This window comes from Astatotilapia calliptera, chromosome 22 (genome assembly GCF_964374335.1).
Source record: "Astatotilapia calliptera chromosome 22, fAstCal68.1, whole genome shotgun sequence".
NCBI lineage: Eukaryota > Metazoa > Chordata > Actinopteri > Cichliformes > Cichlidae > Astatotilapia > Astatotilapia calliptera.
The window spans coordinates 910,983-937,778 of NC_137442.1; the positions used below are offsets into that span (position 1 = coordinate 910,983).

The 26,796-nt window shown below is 45.4% G+C and overlaps 1 protein-coding gene across 2 annotated transcripts in view; it reads right to left on the bottom strand.

Annotated features, from left to right (window-relative positions):
• The window catches only part of LOC113014774 (glutamate receptor ionotropic, kainate 5-like), a 214,240-nt gene extending 208,394 nt beyond the window's left edge, over positions 1–5,846 (bottom strand). For both annotated transcript variants that reach the window (XM_026156512.2, XM_080296443.1), the window contains exon 1: positions 5,205–5,846. The gene's annotated coding sequence lies outside the window, so the exon portion shown is untranslated. The remainder of the gene's footprint in view (positions 1–5,204) is intronic.
• Positions 5,847–26,796: the final 20,950 nt, after the last annotated feature.

Here is a 26,796-nt window from a genome sequence, read left to right on the forward strand (position 1 = left end):
AATAAGTAAACTGTCGTGTTTATTGCTGCCAAAAAACAGTTAAACACATTTGGACAGTGTCAGGACTCTTGCTCAGAAAAAGGATCAACGTGCTCTGAAGTCAGAGCACAAAAACCTTTTTTGTAACAAAATATCGATTTCTGCTGTCCCTGCATCGATACATTATTAGCAAACAAAATATCACGATGCTACACAGTATCGATTTTTTCCCCCACCCCTACTCATCACGCTCTTAAATTTGTCGAGGGGTGCATCACCTTCTTTTCCCGCTTCCTTCCCCTCAAGGACACGTGATCGCGTCCCTCTGCCGCTCAGACTCCTTCTCATTTTACCTTTCGCTGTCTCTTTATGTCTTTGTGTCGCAGGTCATCAGAACATCTTAATCCAACAGAAATGAAATGAGCTGTCGGAGTATCCCAGGTGTGAATACCTGCCTGGCTGTAACTGCTTTAATTTTATTCTTTTGATCAATTATCGTTAACCAAATTATGCTGGAAACGATGGCGTGTTTTAATGGCTGCTGTCAGGAGTTCAAACAAAGGCTTGTTGGCGTGAAAATGACACAAGAACTGGTCTGAAGATCAGAGGACCAGGTCTGATGGAGAGCTGGATCCACAGTCTGAAGGTCCTCACAGAGACGACGGAGAGCTGCTCCGAGTTCAGAGCCGAGGATGAAGCTGCTCACACCAGTTTAGGCGCCAGTCTTCAGTCACCGTTCGTCTGCGTGATCGCTCCGCGTCCTTGGACTCACGTTCCTCGCCGAGGACATTTGGTTGTTGCGGTGCTCTGTCGGTGTCAGTGCTGGTGAAGCGGCCCGTGTTCACAGACCTGGAGAATCTGTCATAATACAGCATCATGGCCGAGCGCACAGAGGCAGCAAGCGGTTCAGTTAAAGCTGAACAACAGTACACCCGGTCACTATTACAAAGTAAATGTGACGAATGTTGTCAGAGTTTCTCTCATGTTGTCAAAGCTGCTTGAAGCTCCATCGAGCTGCAAGCTGCCCGAGCTCGAATGACAGGAAGCCGCCATTTTACCAGCGTTTCCGGTGAATGAGCTCAGTGACCCTGAACAGCTGATCATGGGAGTCATGACCCTGATTGAGGAGAACGTGAACGAGAATAATCGATTATCTCAGAGGCGTCCTGTCACAGGTGTGTGTGTGTGTGGGCTGCTACAGCTCCCACTGGAGCACCATGAAACAGACTGAATATATTCCTCTGTGCATTGCCTGCACGCTTTCACTGAACACCGCCATAAATAAGAACAGACACACACAGGGCTGCATAATGTCATGTAAAAGCTGAAACTGAGCGCACACACACACCTGCAGCTCCAGTCGCTGCTGACGCTCGTGCGGAACAAACTCCATCACCCTGCGCCGTCACCCAAAGTGACAACAGCAGGTTGACGCACCCGGCGCGCATACATTAAACCTCGAGACGCTCGCCGTTCCACTCGACGCGCTCACGTCTGATTGCTCACATTCTCGTAATGACACGCTCCGTCTCATCGCTCACACGCTGCGCTGCACCTGACACGGAAGCGGCGTCACGTGTAGGTCGGTTGACGCTGTCGCAGATCAGGGCCGAGCGACAGGAACTGCAAATCACCTCCACTCGTGGTTTTACCGTTGGGCGGTGACGAAATACCAAACGTGAGCGAGTTTATTTGAGGAGCTGCTCGGCTCAGCGGCCTCAGCTCTGGTGGCCTTCTTGAAGTAAGCGAGCGTAAGTGCCCGCTGTCCAAACAGTGAATTATCCCCATCCGCAGCGCGGTTTAGTGGCGACGCGCTGCCGGAGAGGCTGTTCGCTGAAGAGTGCCGCCGGCAGCAATTAAGAGCACCTAATCAGGAACATCCCTGAGGGAGGGCCGTCCCGGCGCTCACACGGCACACGCTGGCACAGAGCTGGATCGAGTCGTGCGTGTGAAGAAGAAAAAGGGGATCTTCCAGAGGTCCTTTCAGTGGTACTGACGATCGTTTGTTCTGGTAAACAGCAGCGATTACAGCCACGTTTCATCCAGCTTATCTAAACCAATTAGGACGATCTTTTTGCCTTTGAAGTTTGCTCCTCTGCAGCTGTAGTCTCCATGAATTTAAAGCCATTACAGTGGATTACAAAAGCACTCCTGCAGCTTAATCCACTCTCCAGCTACTGTATATGCTTAGCTTGTTAACAACACACAAAGGGCAGCACGTGGCTAAATAAGGCTACATGCTCGACTCCATCTGACACCACTCTGGTTCTTATGTCTCATCTTCAGTATTTAATATTCTTTCAAACTGAGATACAACATTTGGAAAGACATCCTAGAGCGTCAGTGATCCCGCTGCGTAGCAGTAACGAGCTCTTCTCCTAAGCAAACCAATCTCAGCACATGTGTGCGTGTGATTAAAGGCTTTGCTTCATGAAAACAACGTGCAGTTAAACATTTATTTATTTAACGTTATTCTACACACAGTGTCTTCAAGGCTTTTTGCACGTCCCCAGTAATGCTGATGCTTTTACATCAAACAGTGCAAACTGCAGCGTGCATGCTTGGGTTGCAGCAGAAGCAAACAGAGCTGTCAGGCAGCGGTGACTCTGACCCCAGTTAGGGTTAGAGCCTTTCTTCTGGGTTCATCAAATACTTGCAGTTAGGTGAGGTTACCTGCAGGAGCATTTCCACAGCATGCCTAATCCTTACTGAGCACCTAAACTGAAGCAGACTGCACGGAAATGTCAAAGGAAACAGCAAGTGGACATGAAGACAGCCTAAGTAGGAATGCAAAGCTTCCAGATGGGACATGAACTGAGGTCAAAAATGAAACAGTGACCCTTGGAGGACATTATCCTAAAGAGAACTGCTAGTTCTTTGCAGTTTTCACTAAATGGTTCTTACAGAGCTTTTCTACAACATGTGTCAACCTGCCATTCACAGCATCCGTGCGAGTATTTTCACTGATGTATGGGATCACATTCACACTCAGGTTCCAGCGTATTGCTTGAAGACACTTTAGCATGCACGCTGGCTCAGACCACCAACCTTCTAATTGGCTACCTCGGCCACCCATGGAATGAGAATAAGTGGCTGCTTCAGTTCGAGCAATGCAACATTTTGTATTTGGAGCATGTTTTAATGTTTGCACTTTGTTCTGTTGCCTGTTAAAGAAAAACTGGAGCCAGTTTCTGCATTAGCTTCAGTTAGCAACAAGCTAACTACTCACATATGGCTGATGAACGGATGGAGTTGTTATATCGTCGACCTATTTCCCTTCCTGCCTCCACCTGGGTTTATTTGGGTTGGACCTGTGGGTTATGACATCCGTCTGGTTCCTGCTGGATTCCTCAGATGGCACGTTTATGCAGCTAATCTGCTAATCTCCTCTGCAGAGAGTTTACTCTCCACCTGTCTGTCAGCGGGCTTTGCTGGACCCCACCTGCCACTCATTTCTCCATCTTCCTCCTCACCCTGGGATTTCTACAGAGCCATCTTTTCTGCAAACATGGTTTAATGAAGCCTTTACCTCTGTGTCCATGTCTGCTGTGCTGCTCAGGAGTCTGTGGAAATCCTGACAGCTGGACTTCATGTGCTGTGAGGAAAAGTCCATCTCAAGCTGTTGAGATGTTTCAGTTACTGAAGCTGAAGGCGCTGCAGTAAAAGTCTGCAGAGCATCTCAAAGAGGAAACCCAGCATCTGCTGATGTCCACGAGTTCTTCATCCAGTCAGTGGCTGCAGACCATTTTTATCCAAAACACTAAATCCAAATAAAACAAAAATAATTTTGTGCAATTAGTCCCAGCAGGTGGGCTTCATCTTAGGACCGCCCCTCACACCCTGAGCAGTCGGCGTGGGGGCGGAGGTCACCTTGCTGAATCAAAGCTGACGTCAGCTGCGCCGTGACTGCTTGATTTAAAATCCGCGGTGGCACCATCCAAAGGTTAAACTCCAAAAACTCCACCGTCGTCCCGACATTTATGGATCCAAGTTTGAAAAGCTCTTCACTCTGAGGGTGAACGCTGATCTTTGCCCATGTGACCGCCACTTACCACAGGACGGAGGTTTGTCCTGCGAGGACGTGACTGACAGTGGAGCAGCTGAAGTGGACTCCGAGTCACAGTTATCCTGCCAAACTGAAGTCTGAAGATGCTCGAGGACTTTAACGACCTGCACAAAACCTGAAAGCTTTGCATTTACGATCAGTACTGTGTTTACACTGACGACATCAGCAGGTTCGACTCAGCGGTCGGCCGTCAGTCTCTGATCGGCTCTTTCACTGGCGCTCAGCAATTAACCGAGCAGCGATGATGAAGGCAAACACGAGCTGATGAAAGATTTGCTCACAATCAGGCTCCACCAAACAATTAATAAACATTTCAGCTGCAAATTGGACCACATGGGACGTTTTAGGATGAGAGTACTTTTCATCAGATGAATAATTTATCACTCGAATGAAACAATTTCCTTACTGGTTCCTTCATGCTCGTGTGTGTGTGTGTAAGCTCAGCTACACGCTGATGTTCAGTTTCTAACAGCAGGCTAACTTGGAACGACTGTTATTCACCGGCTGATGCAAACAGCCTGATGCTGTGTGCATGAATGCATATTCAGCTCACTCGTATATATTTATACATATTAATGTGAACCTGTGTGTGTGTGTGTGTGAGAGAGAGAGAGATGGGGGAGGTGTGGAGTTGGTGGAGAGTGTGAGGAGGCCGGGGAGTGATGGATGAAGAGAAAGATGGAGGGATTATTGGGGTTCAACCCCACACTGTCGATTTTATGTCAGGCCCTCTGCCTCTCAGCTTCAGGCGCCGGACTGTGATGACTTCCAGGTTACAGAACGTGGATGTGTGTGTGTGTGTGTGTGTGTGTGTGTGTGTGTGTGTGTGTGTGTGTGTGTGTGTGTGTGTGTGTGTGATTTACCCGATGGTGTAAATGAGCGATCGCTGCAGGAAAGGAGGAATGAGAAGATGGGAAAGGAAAGCGAGGAAAGTGTGAGAGAATAAAAATGAGGGGTGCAAACGTCTGATGGATGGGTCGTTCAAAAGTGATGGATGGAGGTGACGGAGGGGCAAAAGTGGTGATGGATGGAGATGATGGCAGTGAGAAGAAGTCCAAATGAGGTGGAGTGAAAGAGACGGCAGCGAGAAAATGCAGAAAAAGCAGCGGGCTGAAGGAAAAGAGCAACACACCCCGTACCCCTGCACACACACACTTACCCGGCTGTCTCTCCCCGGCACAGTTACGGCAAAGAAGCCGGCTGGAGGTGGAGACGAAGGAGGGAGGAAAAGACGGAGAGAGCGAGCGAGGGGACGACGCACGGCGGTAGTCGCTCGCCCGCGCGTGCAGCACAGACGTCTCAGGAAGAGGAAAAAGGAGCAACAGACACAACAGCAGCAACTCCTCGTGACCAGCGAGCGAAGCTTCACTTCAGCCTCACACACACACATTCAGCTCCCTGTCGCAGTGACACCGTCAGCTCTCCTCAGGCTCAGCGTGTGAGGTGACAAACGCACACACGGACCTCCAACACCTCCTCTTGCTTCCTCAGCTGTGCCTCCTGCAGCTGTGTGCCTGTTTATCCAGTAACACAGCAGGAACGCGGCTCTTCTTCTTCTGCGTCTTTATTCCAGTTAATTATGCTCCGGTGTGCTGCGGGGAAGGCTCTGGCGGCTCCGCGTCCTTCACTGTCGGACTAACTGGCTGCCGCTTCACAGCGCAGAGGCTGGACTGCACTCAGCTCTCCCCCCTTTCTCTCTCTGACTCCAGCCCCCTCCTACCTCCCTCTCCCCTCCTACCTCCCTCTCCCCTCTGCTGCTGAATGTGTCTCCATCCCTCCTTCAGCTCCCTCTCTGACTTTTCCACTCTGAGAGCTGAGGGTTGGAGTTTGACTCACTGATAGCAGCTGCACAGGTACCCGACCGCATCACACCCTTTTCTCTGTCTCAGAGTGTGTTTGTGCCTGAATAAAATAGAGCCACTGCGCTACAACGATGCGTTTTAGCCAGTTAATTCACGGCCAGCAACTTCTGCTGAACCTCAGATGAGTTCATGCACTTCATATGAAAGATTCACAGACTCAGAGCCTCTGGGTCTGAAAATGAAGCCAGAAGCATCGTAAACCTGTGGTCATTCTCGTGGACAGCAGGGGGCGACTCCTCTGTATTGTAAGGCCGCAGTCAACACTTGATGAGTCTCAGCCAGGTCTCAGTATTTACCTGATGCTTGTGCTGATGGTTGGCATGTTGATGCTGTAACTGAAGCTGGTGTTTTGAACATAGGTGCACGAGGTCATTTACCATAAAGAGTGATGAAGGAAACACCAGGAGTCTGATACATGTTTGCTAGTTTACTTTAAAACTGTCAAAGCAACGACTGATTGCACCACCTCAGGGTGGAGGTGGTGGTGTCAGGGTCAGCTGAGTTGAATCCACTGATTGTTTTTTGGTTCAGGCACCGACACCAGCCTTAGAGGAGATCACAGACTGGACTGAAATAAAGAAGTAATCTATTACACAGTTACTTTTCCTACAGTAATGCAATCTGCTACAAGATGACTTTCATTACCTTCAGTAAGTCACAATGTCATCGACCTTATGGCCAAAATGTTTGAGGCACATCATCTACCCTGCACTTTGAGCTTCATGTTGATAAACCCGATGAGTCCAGCCGTTCTGACTCCACGAGACCTCCGAATGCTTGACATGTGCTGTTAAGCGTCGTGCGTCGCAGAGGAATGGTCTTAATGACAGAGGTGGGACCAAGTCATTGTTTTGCAAGTCTCAAGTAAGTCTCAAGTCTTTATCCTCAAGTCTCAAGTCAAGTCTCAAGTAATGTCAGGCCAGTCAGAGTCGAGTCTCAAGTCACTGGTGTAAAAGTCCGAGTCAAGTCACAAGTCTGAAACTTTGAATTTCAAGTCCTTTCGAGTCTTTAAAAAAAAACGAAAAAATAATGTTGCAGTTATGCTAAATGTAAATATTAGACCATGTAATTTTAAAATCTGTGTTTTTCTCAACACATGACAAAATGGTGAACTTAGAAAATATACACAAATTGTGAAATTGCACCTCTTTAAAATGCAGCTCAATTAAACCTAGCTCCAAGAATAATTTTCACCGACAGTTCTGAGATAAGCTGCATGTTATTCTTGGATGCGGTTGTAGGACCGGCTTTAAAATCGCATGACAAAAATATCATACACATTAAAAAAAACTGTATCACCAACGTAGCCTGGACAACATTTGCTAGTTAGATGAAGTCAGCTATCTCATCGTAGCATATTTATATGCATATTTATAATCATACGGTTCTTGGAGTGAGTGCATACACTCATGAAGTTTAGTAACTTCAGGTCACTGCAACAAGCCCAGGTACAGTTTACCGACGGATGGGTGCAGGACCTTGAAATGCACCGTGTAGAACGAAAGACCATCGTACGTATCATAAGTTTACCAGTCTCACAAATTGTCGTCATAAATACACATTCGTTAACCGTTTATTAATAGGACCTTTGAGCTCAACGGTAATTAATTAGTAGTGGAAATAATTTCTGGTACCCATCACAGAAATGTAGCAGTGACAATAATACTGTATGCTGTAATCGTACTGGGCAATTAGTGATACAAAAAACCTGTTTTATCCTGTGAATAAAAGTATGTGTTTTTGTCAATGTACCATAATAACAGAAGCGAAACGCAATATTGTGTCAGGACAATTCACTATTTATGCACAATAAATAAAGGAGCATAGCGCGACAATTTCTGTTCAGCGCCAGACTTGCTTGTAACCTATATCACCAATTATGTTAAGAAAAATGACGCATTAACTACAACAGCAGACTGACCTTCGTGTAAATGCTTGGAGCAGACTAACCTGTGAGCTGCAGTGTTCTGGGACGTTATATTTGGTCTTTGAATGGCTGCAATCCAGTCGCGTCTTTGTTACTTCGGAAACATGGCTCGAACAATTTCTCTTCAACGACGTAATCCGATAACAACCGATCTCTTTACCCGTCGGCTTCCCGTGGCTGTCATGCGACCGGCTATTGCAGCTAATAATACAACAGCTTCTTGACATTTTTGTGTTTCTTTTTATCGCTGTGTGACTGATTTTAGTTGAAAGCCTGCGTGCGCTAGTACCGCTTGCCACGAGTTCCCAGAATCCTTTGCGGTTTTACCCCTGAATGACGTCACATTTTCAATCTCTATATAATATGCATGTTAAATTTTATATTTGGGGTGAAATATCAAGTCTTTTCAAGTAAACCGGTTCAAGTCCAATTCAAGTCCCAAGTCATTGGTGTAAAAGTCCAAGTCAAGTCACAAGTCTTAGAACATTTTTTCAAGTCAAGTCTAAAGTCATAAAATTAATGACTCGAGTCTGACTCGAGTCCAAGTCATGTGACTCGAGTCCACACCTCTGCTTAATGGTTTGGCCTAACTGTATTTGCTCCCCCAGGTGAACCCGCGCTCGACGAAACTGAGAGACCGTCTCTGCCACATGAAAATGCTGCACAGAAACAGATCACCTGATGTGCTGCACAAAGCTCCGAGAAAATCTGTCTGTTGCATTCCCAAATGAGCCAAAGCGTACAGTTACACACTCTGCTGCGCTCACACAAACACACACCCACATACGGCCAATGAAACAAAGTCTACAGCTTCGAAGGTAAACAGTCCAGGACTGACAGTGGAAGAGCCTCAGGGCGAGATCCCTCAGCGGGGACTAGCTGTGTGTGTGTGTGCTGCTATGAGTCACTGCATAAAATCTCCATCTTAACTCATTTCTTCTGTTTCTGAGGACAAAAATCGTATTTTCTTGAAGCTGCATTTTATGCCTGGAGGCAGAAAAATGTGATTTGGTGAGAGCAGAGCTCACAGTTACTCAGAGGCCGGCTAATGCTGGGAATAAGGAAAAGAACTACAAATCCAGCTGTGCTCTCAGTTTCCACATCACATCGTGCACATACGTATGTTTGTATGCACGTACCTGCATGCACCCCATCTCCTCCTTAGCAGGTGGGCCCGTCTGAACAAAACACACGTTTACATGCTTAGATTGACATTTATCATAATTCCACTTCTCCTGGTTTTGCTCTATATCCGGTCGTTAAGTGGTGACGTGACGAATCCTACTTCCGGGTCTAAAGTAGTCTGCGTTTAATATGGCTTTTGTGTTGTTAACATGTTTAATGTTTTGTATTTTCTTCTATTTGATCTCAAAAAGCTCCTAAAACAGTCAGTGATCCCTGTTGACCTCCCTCGGCTTTTATTACCGCTAATCATTTATTTAAGCTCAGTTTTTAAAACCTTAGGATGTAACTACAGCCCAGCCCATGCAGCAGTATATGAATGACTAACCTCGTATTGTGGATGGATTATCTCAGTTGTTCTCCTGGCTGAAGTTTGGTCCTTTTACAGCATCCTGCCATGCGATTACATTTGTTCCTGACCACCGAGAACACTCACGTTAACTTTTATCGAGTGGAAAAAAAGTTAGCTTGTTTATATTATGCTAACATAGCTGTGTCGCTAGCGGTCACGTAGCACATCATTATATACCAGCTAGCCCAACTTCAGTAACCCTACAAACGTCACTGCTGTTTAGTTTTCTGTCTTCATTTATGCTGGAAGTGATAACAGAGCTGTACGTTTGAATTTGTTTCCAAAACCCCGCAGTCAGGACATGCTATATTGTATTTAGATAGAAGCTAGCGAGCTAACTCCCTGCTAACTTCTAACTCCGTTAAATGTCATAAATTCTGTTTTCATCGATGCCTGTTACTCTGTCACCAAAATTCGGATCTGTGACAGAATTTAGTTGAAGTTGCTGTTAAGTACAGAATAATTTGAAAAAGCTCCAGAGGTCACAGGTCAGAGATAGATGCAGCTGTGTTTAAAGCTGTGTGTGATGTCAGCACAGTTGTTCCTCTGCTTGCAGGAGAAGTCTGTGGGAAAACTGGCGCCCCCTATCTGTGAGCTTGTTGCTGATGAGCGTGTGGGTCCACCTGTAGTAAACCACGCTGCTTATTAGAGCCAGAAAGAAGGGGGTAAGCTCATTGGCTTACAACGTGTGACTGACACATCCTGAGCCAATGAGACAAAAGCTGCAATGGCTACTGGGGAAACGCCCACATGAAGGCGTCATGATGATTGGTGTGTTGTCGAGGATTTGTGCCTTGGCGGGAACGCTGTAGCTACATCTTGCCTTTGAAACATCAGCGCCGCCTGCAGCTCCTGTGATTGGCCTGTTCAGCATCAATGTAAGGGCTCGTAAACATCAGCAAATTCCTGCAGGGAGATGAAACGATCAGAACGGACAAAGCCATGGAGAAACCTAGACGGGAGCCAGGACCCTGAGGGAGAACGTCCCAGCGTGTTATTGCATCTGTCAGCTGGCACCGCCCACAGGAATGACTGAGGTCGTCTCTACACAGACTCCTGCAGACGTCAGCGTTTTCTCAGAGTCTCCAGGCAAGTATACTTTATTTTCATTCAGATGGACAAATGAATGAATTGTGGTAGTAAAGAAACAGGCCTGTAATTTGTGAAGTGGCGTCTATCCCCGGTTTTATACAGCGGCACAACTTTAGCTATTTTCATGTTGTTTGGCACTTGTCCCGCCTGAAATGATAAGTTGCAAATATATGTTAGAGGTCCTACAATTCCTTCAATGACCTTCTTGACGATTTTCATGTCAATATCATTACAATCGGTAGATGTTGTATATTTACACATGTGTACAGTGTCAATTATTTCTTTTTCCTCCGCTGCTGTGAGGAACATTGAGTTCCTATCAATCAGGTTTTCACTACAGTCTACTGATGGCAGTGACTCAGGACTTTGTTCTGCCAGATTTGGTCCAATATTTACAAAATAATGATAATCATTATTTTTAATGATACTATTTAAAACATCCCATATTCCCTTCATATTATGTTCATTGTTGATCAATGTTTTACTATAATGCTCCTTTCTACATACACGTATAATATTGGTCAACTTATTTTTGTATTTTCTGTATTTATTTTCAGCTTCTTTTGTTCTTTGTTTTAGGTATTCCCTATAGAGTGTATTTTTCTTTTTACATGCGTTTTGTAAACCCTCAGTGATCCATGCTCCGTCTGAATATTTGTGCTTCCTGTTGTATTTTATTGTTGGACAGTTTTTATCGTACAACTCCATGAACATTCTTAAAAATATGCCATATGCAATATCAATATCAGCTTCTTTGTACACATTGTGCCAGTCCTGATTTAATAGATCGTTCTTAAATGCACTCATAGTTTCTTCTGTCCTTACACGTCTGTATCTCAGTTGTTCTTCATGCTGATTTCTCTCATAATTAGTGTAAACTGCAAAAACTGGTAAGTGATTAATGATGTCATTAATTAATAATCCGCTCAGTTTTCCATATTGTTAGTGAAAATCGAGTAAGGGGGCACAGTGTGGTGTAACTCTGCTAGGCCTGGTTATTTTAGGATGTAAACTCAAACTGTACACAGAGTTTAGTCATTTTATGCTTTTTCAGATTCAACAGGTCAATATTAAAATCGTCACAGTTGTCATACTTTCCACCACCTTGTAATTTAGGTTTCCATCCACATACACAGCTACTGCCCCTCCACTCCTGTTCCTTCTATTTACTAAATTCACATCCCTCCAGTCCAAAGTCCTTCCTCAGCATTGATCCATGTTTCAGGAATGGCAATAATTCCAAATGGATTTGTCAACTCATTTAGATATTCCTGGCATACAGACTTCTGCTATTAAAATATTGATCATCTGTCTTCCGTGTTGATGGTGTGTTTAAACTGTTCATCAGTGAAGTAGCAGCAGTTATTGCTGATGTTGTAGAAGAAATTATGTCCTGTCTAAGTCTAGAACATCACGGTCTGCGTATCGAAATGTTCTCAGTTCCAGATGATCATAAACAGATGAGTTATATTGTTGCTGGATGCAGATGAAGCTCTTTCAGACTGAGCCGTGTGTGTCACGTCACATGTGTATTCATACCTCCAGTGTAAGTCGAACCTCAGTATTTGTCCAGCTCCTCCATGTTTCCAGCACTTTGGTTTGTTCCACTGAGTTTAATGAATGCAGTTGGTGGTCCATGTGTTTTGAATTTTTCCCTGTTTCTTTCCTGGCGATGATTTCCTGGCATTTCTTTTTATCAGATGTTCATTCATGAAGACATCGGATCCTTTCAGTTTCCTTCCTTGTTTTAACGCTGTTTTGTGTTTTGTGTTTGCAAATCTCACAATGATGGTTTGTCCCTGTCATTTTTTTCGGGGTAGAGGGTGGAAAGCCTCAATGTTGTTGTAATCCACTTCCACACCTTTGGACCGTAGAAAGGTAACCACTTGATGCTCCGTGGAGTTGACATCTTCCTCTCCTGGCCCTCCTACATTGTCAGCGGCGACCGCCCGGGCGTATGACCGGGGTTTGAAGCGAAGCCCCATGATTTATTCACTGCTGCTGCAAAATATTGACGAGTAAAATCACACGTGGACGTTTCTGCTGAGCCCTGAGGCGTGAATTCTAAAACACCTGCACACTCTGCTTACATCGTGTTTCCCTTTTTACTTATCACTGTGCATGAAATGTTGTGTCTTACGCTCGGATTAATTAAACCTCGGCTGCGGAGTCATTAGCTCCCGATAATGACTCTTTCCACGACGGACCTCGGGCACTTTGGAGAGCAGCACAGCCTCGACCGCTTCAGGCAAATTTGCAGTCGAAGCAGCCAAAGCTACTGTTCGAGCAGCGGCGCACAAGCGAGGCTTCTCCCCGAACGAGCGGCGAGGAGCAGAGCAGGGGACGCAGGGGGGTGAATGTGATGGGAGCTGGCACACAGGTTCAGGAAAAAGGAACCATGAGCAGCAAATGAATGGGAACAAATTGAGTAGAGCTGTTTTAAAATGGCATCAGTGGCAGTCAGGTGGAGAGCATGATGAGGCGTGACGAGGGGGACGAAGAGGCCGGGCGGTGCAGGACAGATCGCCTCTGATTACACAGAAAACCAGGATCTATTTATTCTACGGCTCAGACTTTCCCAACGTCTCTCTGAGACCAAACTACAGATCAGTATGAGCTGACAGAAGCCCAGCCAAGTGTCAGCTCTGCATTTTCATGCTTAAACAACTGTGAAAGCATTGAGCTTCTTTCAGTAGCTTTTGATTTTTAACGTGCTTTAACACGGCTGCGTTAGGTGGTCACCTGCTTGCTTCCATGGCGTCCTATGAGTCCATGGAGCATGCTCATTAGCATCTGTATCAGTCCTGCTGACTTGAATTCTTGAATTTGAATTCACTCTAATTGTTTAAATTTTGTGCAGAACCTTCAGAAAATGAGAAATGATTTCCACAGTCTTGAGGCACAATGGGTTCAGGTTTGAGATCCTTCCCAGGTGCATTAACATCCAATCACATGTTGCGTCAGGTGATCTCAGCAGGTCACATGATAGGGTGAGGTCTCCCCAATCCTCTGCTGACAGTGCCCCGCCCCCGTTTTCACACATTCACTGACTCTGAGCTCAGAAACTGGACTGTTCAGCTCAAAGTGAAAGCTGCTCGGACGCCTCTCCATCACTTTCAAACAGCAGCTGATGTTCCAAGTGTTTGGACTGGTGAAGTCGGAGAGATGGAGGAGCTGGTCACAGCGTTTCAGCTGTAAACAGGCGGATGCTGTCCAGGCGTCGGGTGTCTCCCATCACAGTAACAAACTGATTTCACTCCCAGAGCACACAAACAGGAAAACCTCGGGATGGCAAGAAGTCTTCTTGCAGGTTTGTACGTCTACATGAAGGAAAAGTAAGCGTTGTGGAAAAGACCTTGAACTTTAGTCCAAGGTACAAACTGCTTGAATTAAATCCTCCATCTTTCTGCCCGCGCCGGCCGTTCAGGCAGATCTATGACTTTGTTTGCTTCCTCTTGCTTCCATCCCACCAAGCCACTGTTAACGCCACGTGGGAACAAATGTCCTCTGAGCGTCTTCGGTCACAGAGACACGCCATCTCTGACTGCTGATCAGTTTGGGAGGTTAAAAACACGCTTTGTTGTCGTCTTAGCGTCTAAGTGACGGAACAATTTACCTGTTAAAGTTTGCGCTTTGATCGAAATGTCAAAGAACTCGGAGGCTCGGTTTCACTCGATCGGAAATATGCAGTTGGTGAAATGTGACTGTTCCTCATCATCACAGGCCAAGCGTAAACCCATGGAGAGAGACAGATGGCCAGAAATGCACCGTGGCAGCCCCTAAACTGTTCATACAGCAAAGTGCGTCACACATGTGCGAGAGCGAACGTAACAAAGGTGCAAGGCTCAGCTCGAAGGTGATGCAAAGAGCTGACCAGGAGACCCGGTCCAACACGAGAGAACACACACAGCAAGTTAGTTTAATGAGCTGATCGATTAACAAGCGGGGCAAACAGAAGCTTGACAACAGTAAAAAGATTTATTTACATGTTCGAAAGTCCCGTAAAGACAGTTAAAGAAAGGAAGCTGGACGTGGATCGATCTAATTCAGGTCCCAGAGCTGCGTGCAGACGCACTCGTTTCCCATTCACAGACTCTGGCGCTGCACCGTCTCTGAGGGTCTCAGCGGCGGTCTGCTCTGATGCTTTCATCATCCTCATCATCGCTGTCGTCCTCTCGCCACACGATCCTGGCGTTCACAGAGAGAGAGAGAGATGGCGGTAAACCGACGCTCCACCCTGACTCCTGCAGCTCGCCGGCAGAATAACGATGAGCCGCTCGGCATGCCGGTCACATCGCCTCCACTATCAATGAGCGAGCGAGCAGGGGAGTGACAGAGGAGAGAGAGAGAGAAGCAACAAGGTGAATTATAGAGAGGAAAGGGCAGAAGAGAGCAGAGAGTGAATGAGCAATGTGGAGGGAAAAGAAGGGCGAGCCAGGCAGAGATTAAATGAAAGATGAGGAAGCGAGGCGAATGAAGAGGAACGAAGCAACAAGGTGAATAATGGCGGAGAGGGTGAAGGAGAGGAAAGATGGAAACAAGATGACGAAGATTCATGGGAGCGCACATTCATTCATACAGTAAACACGCAGCAGCAGGCCAGCTGAGCGGGATCAACTCTTCCTCTTTGTTTCCATCCCAGAATAGAAACGTGCGGCTGACACCTACGCGTGTGGAGGATACAGAGGAGCGGCTGGTTATAGAAGCACCATGTGACACCTGAATGCAGAGGAAGCAGGTGAACTGACACGCCAAGCAGCGGCGATGGCGGCTGATAAAAACAGCCGACGTCCTTCAACTTGGAACTTGCTGAACTCTGTAGGAAACCAACACTGTCTATAAAATACAGCAACAGTCACATGACAGCATGGCAAAAACAACGCTGACGTCACATCGGCGAGCTGCCGTTTCTGTGGGGCGTGCATCTCCCGACCGCCTCTGCTGTGTTGGAGACAGGCGAGCACGAAGGTGGCGCTTTTTACCGCTCAGAGAGTCACAGGTCACACGGAAGGAGATGATGCGATAGTTTGACTCCTCCTCCTGTACCCGCATCGACTCGGCGGTGACACATATTTGTATTTGTGCTGTGACAGCGAGCGTGAACACGTGGACGTGTGTGCAGCAGGTGTAATGGGAGCCTTACAGTAGACGACCGCCTATGAGCAGCATGTGGCGACCGTGGGGAGGAAGAACTCCCTTTAAACAGAATCAGCTGATATAATTACACACGTTAAATGTTTGGACCAATCAGGATGCAGACGTTCGAGGCCAGAGGTGTATCAGACAGATCTGATCTACGGGCCACATGTGAATCATGTAGAATGAAAACAATTGTTTTAAACATGCGCTATTTTTAAAAAGGGGGGAAAAGCTCAAATTAAAAAAAACAAGCAAGCAAAAAAACACGCACACACACGGGTGGTGACATCATCACGCCGTAACCACGGAGGTGGGCACTGAGAAGCACTCTCACGCTGAGAGCAATAAAACCATCTCCCGCCCTTGTTTCAGCAGTTATTACCTGCTAACAAAGCCTCAGGTATCAGTGTTTTCGCCATGGTTACCTGCTGTTTAACATACCTTGAGCAATGACTGGAAATTTTTTTGTCTTACATAAGGAATAATTGGCCTCTTTCACACTTCTGACATGTCACAGTGAACAGAGTCTGTGTTAATGGAGGTTTCCTGCAGCGATAAGTCAAAGGCCAGGGACTGCACTGCATCCCACTACAGACACAGAACGCACATATGGACAAATAACGCAGACGTTATCAGACAGAAACAATGATGGCAGTCATGCTGTTGTTGTATCTTTAAACCTTTTCTCAGATCATGTTGAAACGACACACTCAACAGCTCAAAAATAAGCGCATGCCATAAACTGCAGTTCCTCTAACAGCCAGCAGAGGCGCCAGCAGTGAGTCAGTCTGCACAGTCCCCTGTGCTGACGTGCTGCTAAAGTGCAGCTTGGTACAAAGAGGTTTTAGCTAATATGCCCTCCTCAGGCTTTCACCCCTGTGGATTTAGGTATGGTAAAGTTTCACTGACAGGTGGTGGGTGGGTGGAGCCCAAAGCCAACAGGTGTTACTGCTGTGCAGTCAGCTGATTGTGACATCATCAGTGGGAGTGGCTTCTCACACATCATCTGTTAGATGTAAGATGCTAAACGGTTACCAAGAAACAAAAATCTCAATTTCACATATTTACATTTTCTGTTGAACAAAGCTTTTCCTGTTGTTCCTGCTCTATTTCTATTTGAAGTTTCACGTATTCATCAGTTTATAAGACATAAAATTATTGCCTACGTATGTCATGCACATTGTATGTATCAGAGCTGAAAGAAGTTTCCAGGAAACCGACAGTGAAAAATTCATTAACAGGTGCTTTAACTGAACTGCAGCTCACAGACCGAACACACACAGGCATTCGCACATGTGTGTCAGATGCCCATCAGGCAGCAATAATCACATGTGACCAATGTTCCCTCTAAGCTGCGCGTGGCAGGTCTCTGCGCACAAAAAAAATCTAACCTGAACTGAAATTAACATTAAAACTTGAACAATTCTGTTCTGCTGTGTGAGTCAGTGACTTGCTGCTCCCGTATGGGATCAGAACGATGCCGCCTTATCCCACAGTCCAGCCGATGATGCGATTCACATTCGTATATACGCAGCTAATCAACGGCTGCATTTTTAGATAAACAGCTGCAAAAAACTTTGTTGTTTGCATAACTCAGTTACTTTTATGAAGAAGTAACTATATAATTAATTGCCCAGCATTGGTCATTATTTACTGTATTTGCAGACAGAGTTACAGACTCTCTCCCAGACCACAGACTCATCATACAGTCAGAGCTTTATTTAAAAATAAAGAAAGTTGTGTTTTCAAAATTGGAGTTGAAGTTATTTTTCCTTCCAATAGTGTTAACATGCTGCAGGTCATGAACAAGATTTTGGTTTAAATTTTCATTGTCAGTGGGCTGAAGCAGGTAATTAAAAGTCGTCTAACATAAATGCTGTAATTTGATTACTTTAATAAACATGTAACTTGGATGGATTAGATGCTGGCGTGACCACAGTGCACACGTCTGCTGTTGCTCACAGTGGTCCAAGGGACGCTCAGGGAGTTTGTGTGTTCGCTCACACACATGAAACATTAGAGGGAACATTGCATGTCAGAGTCATAGTGTGTCGCCGACCACGAGCACCAGCAGGAGGAAGTGGCAGCGCAGGAGTCTGACGTAAACAGTTAGCATACAGTAATGAAACTGTGGATCGTTGTTGCTGCGTCACTGAGTAGAAAAGCGTTGTATACAACATGCCACATTCATCAAGTACTTTGTCCTTAGTGCTTTCTAACAACATTCACACTCTGATGGATGCATCGGAGAGCAACTTGGGGTTAGTATCTTGCCCAAGGATACTCGGCATGCAGACTGGAGGAGCCAGGGATCGAACCACCAACCTTCTCATCAGCAGGTGACCAGCTCTACCTCCTGAGCTACAGCCACCCTGTGGAACGATGTCACAGGGAAAAGGCAGCAGAGTTTGCTCCACTGGCTCCATCAGGAAACAAACGCGGATCTACGGAGAAGCTACAGACATCGCTATTAAGGGAGGTCGTCATCGTGTTTCCCCAAATAAAGTTTCACACGACGGGCACAGATAATCCTGACAAAATCACCTCATTCGGGTTATTTTCCCCTTATTTAAGCCCCGTGTTTTCATCTGTCCGTTGTCCGTCTTCCCACATTGTCGTGTGTCACGTCGGTGGTCCTTGGGTTCTCCAGGCTTCTTAGTTTCCTCTTTCTAGTTTCTCTGTTTATCGTTTTCTTCCAGGTTCTTAGGTTTCAGCTTAGGTTATGTTCACAGCATAACCTAAAGTTTTCCACAGGAAGTAAAAGCTGCCTGTCTCAGTTACCCCTCTCGTTCGAGCCCTACATTTGGATCCAGCTTCATCCTGCCTCCCACACAGCCTCACATGACCATTATGGAAATCAGACAAGCAGCAGTATCAGATAAACTTCTGCTAGACCGCAGACACCCACCAAACACACCTGTTAACAGAGGGAAAGCGGCCCTCACATCCTCTACGTCTGTTGGCCTGAGTGAAAGCAGTAGATCTCGGCCTTAATCCAAGAACACGTTGAAAATGAGCCACACGAAAAACCGACGTACAGGAAGGTCTGTGGGATAAACCCAAGTCAGTTCTCCATCTGTGTTCTCCGTGTGGAACAACAGTAAAGTTTCCTTAAAGTAGGAGCATCAGTCGCTCGTTTCCTCGTGTACAACGAGCCTTTGTGATATCCACCGTTTCATTGAGCGGCCAGTGGACAGAAAAGCCTCGTTATGTTTAATTGAGCTTGAAGGTTTGTTTTGTGTGATGCGCGTGGCTGCACACGGCACATCTGAGAGGCGGCCGACGGACACAGATAAACAGATAAATAATCCCAGCCCAATTTAGGAGGCACACGGAGGCCTACAAACCGCCCTGTGGCAGGGGAGGAAGTGCAGGAGGCTCCATGCTCAACAATCATCCAAGTTACACGATCACAGGCTAAAATCTGTTCTTGTGTCCACGAAGAACGAAGAGTGTTAATTATATAAATCTTAAACTCGAGTATTTCCCTCCCGTCTCCGCCTGCTGTCAGCGGCGTGCTGAAATACAGCCGCTCTTGGCTTTAAAAGCCAGGAAAAAGCATGAAATATGGCTTCAATATGTCCCCCTGTTTTATTCTGCCCTTGTAAACATAAATCACACGTTGTTATAGTGTCCCGGATTGTAGAGGAGCCCTTCATAACAGCATCAGTTAAACAGCGGCGGCGTGATGCAAATGTAATGTCACAAAAGAACGATTACATTTCACCTGCAAAATTCAATGTGATAGGAGCTAAAAGAGTGCAGCATCATTAATGCAGGTCATTTGGCAGCGCTTAGCACCAGGAGGAGGGAGCGGGCCACTCCTTCACTGAGCGAGGCCGGGATGGAAACGGGACGAAGAACAAGACGATGCTCAGCCCTCCAACACATCCTGTGTTAATTGTGTGATGGAAGGGTCAGGGGTCACGCTGCCTGACGGGACACGGATGAAGCTTCAAACAATGCAGCTCTTCTTTTACAGCAGAATGTCCCAAGAGGCCCAGAGAGGCCCTCTCACGTACGGCATGACGACAGCAACCGTGTCACTGTGTGGCCATTTACGTGAAAAGGGAAAGACCATCTCTGAATGGAGGAGGGGCCTAAGGGCACATCTGTCACCATCTTACATGCTGTGATTGCAGCCATTCCCCAACTCTCTGTGACTCATGGTCAATGGTTGTTGATCAGTGGTCATGACAACCATAAACTGACCTCACAGCCCATTGTTCCCTCAGTGGGCTGTTATTGTGCAAATGTCCTGTTTGTAAGGTTAGAAACCTGCAGTCAGCTGAGACTGAAGACGTCACCTGATGATGACGAAACGTTTCCCACTGAGAACGTCCAGATGAACAGACTCAACCTTTGGCTTTAGGAGCAGAGTGCGTTCGGTTAATGTGCAGTTTTTTTACAGAATTTCCTTCAGGGGGTCAAAACCGAACAGAAAACAAAAAGCATGAAGCTTCGTTTTGTGTTTGCTTTGTTTGTGACGAGCTGCTGTTAGCATGTGGGTGAGAGGCAAAGAGAGCATCTGTGACTGTAGATGGATCCCAGCTTCCTGTACCACTCTCTGGCTTCACCCTCACACAGCAGGAGGCCACACAAAGATCATCGCGCTGGGTTCAGCCCGGCTGCAACTTCACACCAGGCGTCAAATAGACAACTTTAAAAATATTTTTTCCCTTAGCAAAAACAAATAAATGATAATAATCTGTGATGCTGTTTCCAGGTGTTGTTGAGTTCCACGGGGTTAACGTGCACTTCATCCCATCCACCGTGTCGGCTGAACTTTGACCTCTGGCTGCTGTGGCTGCTGTGTGTGCGTCACCTCCTCCTGCTGGCCTTCATTCAGTAAAGCAGAAAACTGAACACAACGATGTAACTTGGCAGAGTGCTGCTGTTTTACTGCACGAGGCGCTGCTCGGTCCGTACAGCGATAACTGTTCGAGTTCAGCATTTAATTGGCTTTAATGGACTTTGGCTGGCGTGAGTCGATGTGTACTTGTGTTTGGAGGCCCCCAGTGGAGTTTCATAGTTGTAATTGCAGCCTGGATGTTGACGTGTGAACTGTTTACAGGGGGCAAAATGATCATTACTGTAGCATGACGCGATGTGAAGATGGCTAAAGAGGAAAAGCAGTCCTTAATCTTTTGCTGAGTTGACACCACTGCTTATCAAAAGAATAGCTAAACAGATGCAGAGAGCAGCAGAAAGCAGGCAGAGGCTGGAAAACCAGACTCAACTGTATTCAGTGGTAATGTTACACTCCTGCTGTGCGCATTAGCAAACACTCTGCCTATGGTGTTTCTGATGTCATCGGCCTCACACACTCGGCTAACGACACTTTGAACGATCTGGCGAGTGAAGCGCCTCATTGGCTGTCCAGACTTACTCATCATCAGAGGCATTAGAAGAGACAGACGCCCCACTGGGAGATTCCTGGAGTTTTCACAGTAATAAAGGACCGAGTGGTGAGACAGTGATCATAGACTGTAATGAAAGGATGGTAGCTTGCTTTCTCGGTGTCTTAAAACTTGTTATAAGCAATGTAATAAGCAGCAGGTGGCCATCACATGCTCCTATTGCAGCAGCTTCAATCCCAGCATATGTGCGGCCTAACGCTTAATCACGGATGTTTTTAGAACGAGCACGGTGAAGGCCTCGTGGGTTAAAGTTGTTCTGTATACCTGAGGTGCTGCTGGAGCTTTAACTACTGCTTTTATATTTATTTATCATTCTGTTGTAACGGCTCACCTTTCAGCACACTCACTTCACCAGATGCACCTCGTTTCAAATTCAAATTCAAATTCAAATTTTATTTGTCACGTACACAGTCATACACAGTACGATATGTAGTGAAATGCTTGGACAACTGCTCGTGACCTAAAGAAAACAAAAAAGGAAAAGGCTATGAATAAGATAGGAAATAAATATGAAAAATTAAAAAGGGTAAATTTAACTGGGAAGGAATAAAATATAAATTAAGGTTAAAAATGAAATAACTGTACAACACAAATTAGAATGAAGGCAAGGCAAGTTTATTTGTATAGCACAATTCAACAACAAGGTGATTCAAAGTGCTTTACAGAGACATTAGAAACAAGAACAAATAAAAAGCATGATTTAAAATTGATTAAAACAAGCAAATAAACTAACTAACTAATTAACAAAGAAACAAACAAACAAACAAACAAACAAACAAACAAACAACAGTATATAAAATCAAAACAGATAAAATCAGAACAGTAGATAAAATCAGTAGTTAAAATGTAAGTTTTGAAATTTAAGCTTAAAGTGTGGATTTGGTGCTTTATTCAAATGCAGCTGAGAACAGGTGAGTCTTCAACCTGGATTTAAATAAACTGAGTGTTTCAGCTGATCTGAGGCTTTCTGGGAGTTTGTTCCAGATATAAGGAGCATAAAAGCTGAATGCAGCTTCTCTGTGTCTGGTTCTGACTCTGGGAACTGATAAAAGACCGGATCCAGATGACCTGAGGGATCTGGATGGTTCATACTGGGTCAGGAGGTCACTGATGTATTTTGGTCCTAAACCATTCAGAGCTTTATAGGCCAGCATCAGAACTTTAAAGTCTATCCTCTGACGGACAGGCAGCCAGTGTAAGGACCTCAGAGCTGGACTGATGTGGTCCACTTTTTTGGTCTTAGTGAGGACTCGAGCAGCAGAGTTCTGAATGAGCTGTAGTTGTCTGACTGATTTTTTTAGGTAGACCTGTAAAGATGCTGTTACAGTAATCAAGCCTACTAAAGACGAATGCATGGACTAGTTTTTCCAGGTCCTGTTGAGACATCAGATCTTTTATCCTTGAAATATTCTTGAGGTGATAGTAAGCTGACTTTGTTATTGTCTTAATGTGTTTTTCTAAGTTTAGGTCTGCATCCGTCACTACACCCAAATTTCTCGCCTGGTTTGTGGTTTTTAGATGTATAGATTGAAGTTCTCTGGTGACCTGTAATCGTTTTTCTTTGGCTCCAAAGACTATTACCTCAGTTTTGTTTTTGTTTAGTTGGAGAAAATTGTGGCACAACCAGTCATTGATTTCCTCAATGCATTTACCAAGAGCCTGTACAGGGCCTCGGTCTCCTGGTGACATTGTGATATATATTTGTGTGTCATCTGCATAGCTGTGATAGTTTATTTTGTTGTTCTTTATAATCTGTGCCAGTGGGAGCATGTAGATGTTAAACAGAAGGGTCCCAAGATGGAACCTTGGGGAACTCCACATGTGATACTTGTCTGCTCAGATGTGAAGTTACCTATTGATACAAAGTATTTCCTGTTTTCTACGTATGTTTTGAACCAGTTTAGTACAGTTCCTGAAAGACCTGCCCAGTTCTCCAGTCGTTTGAGTAATATGTTGTGGTCAACTGTATCAAATGCTGCACTGAGATCCAGTAAAACTAGGACTGACATTTTTCCACTGTCTGTGTTCAGACATATGTCATTAAACACTTTGGTCAGAGCGGTTTCAGTGCTGTGGTTCTGTCTAAAACCTGACTGGAAGGCATCATAGCAGTTACTCTGTTTAAGAAGTAATTGAGCTGTTGAGAAACTGCTTTTTCAATGATCTTACTTAAAAATGGGAGATTTGAGATCGGCCTGTAGTTGTTCATTTGTGTCTTGTCAAGATTGTCCTTTTTCAGTATAGGTTTGATTACAGCAGTTTTTAGTGGTTCTGGAAACACACCTGATAATAAAGAAAAGTTGACGATCTGTAACAGGTCTGACTCTAAAGTCTTTGAGACCTTTTTGAAAAAACTTGTTGGCAGGACAGCTAAACAGCAGGAGGGGGAGTTCAGTTGACCTAAGATGTCCTCCAGGTCTTTGCTGTTAATAGGTTGAAACTGTTTCATGGTGTTTAAACAGTTTTTTGGTGGACACAGTACATATCCTGGATCTGCTGTTGATGTACCAATTGCTTGTCTAATTTTTTGGATTTTTTCTGTGAAGAATTTGGCAAAGTCATTGCAGGCCATGGTCGAATGAAGTTCAGCTGCCACAGACACAGGAGGGTTTGTTAGCCTGTCAACTGTAGAAAATAAGACCCGAGCATTATGGCTGTTTTTAGTGATGATGTCAGAGAAGTAGGACCTCCTTGCATTCCTCAGTTGTAAATTATAATTGTGAAGTTTCTCTTTATAAATGTCATAATGAACCTGGAGGTTTGTTTTTCTCCATCTGCGCTCAGCTTTCCTACACTCTCTTTTTTCTTTTTTCACCAGTGTGGAGTTTCTCCATGGAGACTTTTTCCTTCCAGAGATAACCTTCACCTTAATGGGAGCAATAGTGTCCATTACATTTAACATGTTAGCATTGAAGCTATTGACGAGCTCATTGACTGACCCTCTGGGCAGGTCAGGTGTTAATGGGAAGACCTGGTTAAAAATTGCACTACTGTGTTCAGTTATACACCGTTTTGTGATCACTGTTGTTGATATATTTGTGTGGGCTGAGATTTTACTTTCAAAGAAAACACAGTAATGATCAGACAGGCCCACATCAGACACAGTAACCTTTGAAATGCTCAGGCCTTTGGAGATCAGTAGGTCAAGAGTGTGTCCTCTATTATGTGTGGCCTCTGTTACATGCTGAGTCAGCCCAAAGTTGCCCAGAGTGTTACTCAGGTCTTTAGTCCCTTTGTCCTGAGGGTTGTCCACATGGATGTTAAAATCCCCAACAATAATTACACAGTCAAAATCAACACAGATCACAGACAGCAGTTCACTGAGGTCATTAAAAAAGTCTGTGCAGTATTTGGGAGGCCTGTAAACATTAAGAAACACAACTTTGGATGGGGCCTTCAGCTGTAAAGCCACATATTCAAAAGACTGAAAACTTCCAGGAGATAGCTGCTTACATTGAAATGATTCATTAAATAAGACAGCAACCCCTCCTCCTCTCCTGCTCACCCTGACCTCACTGATAAAACTGTAGTTAGGAGGGGTCGTCTCGATGAGAACAGCTCCACTGTTACTTTGGTCCAACCAAGTTTCAGTTAAAAACATAAAATCAAGGCTGTGCTCAGTGATTAAATCATTAATTAAAAATGTTTTCCCAGCTAGAAATCTAATGTTTAATAAAGCCAACTTAAGTGTTTTAGAGGTATTACTTTTCCCCTCGTGTTTGGGAGCAGTCTGTGGCACACAAGGTATGTTTACTATGTTTAAAGATCTTTTAGAGTGCACCTCTCTGTGTTTTGACCAGGCCACATGTCTCCTGTCACCTAAAAGTACAGAAATTTTAAAACCTTCTAGTAAACAGGGTCCCAGCTTCTCCTGGGAAAAGTCATCACTGCCATAATCCTCACAGCCCGGACCCTTCACACATCACGCATCAGACTGCGGAGACAGGGCATGAAGAGGAACTAAGGGGGGCGAGGCTGGGCAATGTGACTTCGATTGCTCTGTTGAGGGTGGGGCTCGATGGCGAACCTTTGGCCGCTCTGGTGGGGGGTTTATGGGGGACAAAAAGGGATTGGGACGGGGGGTAGATCTGAGCCCAGCATTGACCCGCTCCATCATCTCCTCAGTGAATTTCAGGTGTGGGGAGGAGGGTGATGGCCTGTCAGGGGTTTGGGGGACTGGGGAAGGTCGTGGTCCCTGGTCCTGGTCGTTGGTGTTGTTGAGAGAGTTGGAGGCAAATAGGGACCCCTCTTCTTGCCTCAGATGTCTCTCCTAAATTTAACTGGGAAGAATAAGATAAGATAAGATAAGATAACCTTTATTAGTCCCACACGTGGGAAATTTGTTTTGTCACAGCAGGAAGTGGACAGTGCAAAAGTTATGAGGCAAAAATTAGAATACAATAAGAATAAATACAGTACACAGCTGTACAGAATAGAATAAAATAAAATACTATATACAGTAGAATAAAATAAAATAAATATACAATAAGATAAAAATAGAATACAAATACAAATACTATATACAACTGAGTAAAAATACAACGATGACAGAAAGGATTATTGCACTTAGTATAAAATATATAAATTAAAGTTGAAAATAAAATAACTGTACAACAAAATACACAATATAGAACTATATAAGAATGTATGAAGAAATCTAAATATAAATAAATATATACACAATAACAGCAGCTGTACAAGTATTAACCGGAAATGAAGAATATAGTGACCAGTGTTGTGCAAAACCAATGTCCAGAAAGTCCAGTGTGTGTGTAAGAATTGTATGTGTGGGTCAGTACTGTGTGGTGGTGTGATTGAGAGACCGTATCGCCTGCGGGAAGAAGCTCCTCCTCAGTCTCTCTGTGTTGGTCTTCAGGGAGCGGAATCGCTTTCCTGACCTCAACAGAGAGAACAGTCTGTTGTTGGGATGGCTGAGGTCCTTCACCATCTTCCTGGCCTTGGTCCAGCACCGCCTGCTGTAGATTGAGTGCAGGTCAGGGAGCTCGGAGCGGATGGTGCGCTCAGCTGACCGCACAACCCTCTGTAGAGCTCGTCTGTCCTGCATGGTGCTGTTCCCGAACCAGGTTAAGATGTTTCCCGCCAGGATGCTCTCTATGGTGCAGGAGTAAAAGTTCCTGAGCACCTTGGAGGGCAGTTGGAAGTCTCTCAAGCGTCTGAGGTGGTAGAGACGCTGTCGGGCCTTTTTCACCACGGTGTTGATGTGACAGGACCATGACAGGTCCTGCGTGATGTGAACTCCGAGGTATTTGAAGCTGTCCACTCTCTCCACTGGGCACTCGTTGATGACGGGGGTCTGGTAGTTCCTCTCCTGCTTAGTGCTGAAGTCCACTATCAGCTCCTTTGTCTTACTGACGTTTAGAAGGAGGTTGTTCCTCTGGCACCAGTTCTCCAGATTCCTAATCTCCTTCAGGTAGGCCGTCTCGTTGTTATCAGAGATCAGGCCCACCACGACGGTGTCGTCAGCAAACTTGATGATGGTGGTGGAGCTGGTAGTGGCCACGCAGTCATATGTGTACAAAGAGTACAGCAGGGGGCTCAGAACACACCCCTGGGGGGCTCCAGTGCTGAGAGTGGTGGAGGCTGAGACATGTCCGCCCATCCTTACTGCCTGTGGTCTGCCAGTTAGGAAGTTGGAGATCCACTGACACATAGATGAGCTGAGTCCCAGATGCTCCAGCTTGGTGGTGAGTGTGGAGGGAATTATGGTGTTAAATGCAGAGCTGTAGTCTATGAAGAGCATTTTAACATAATTCCCC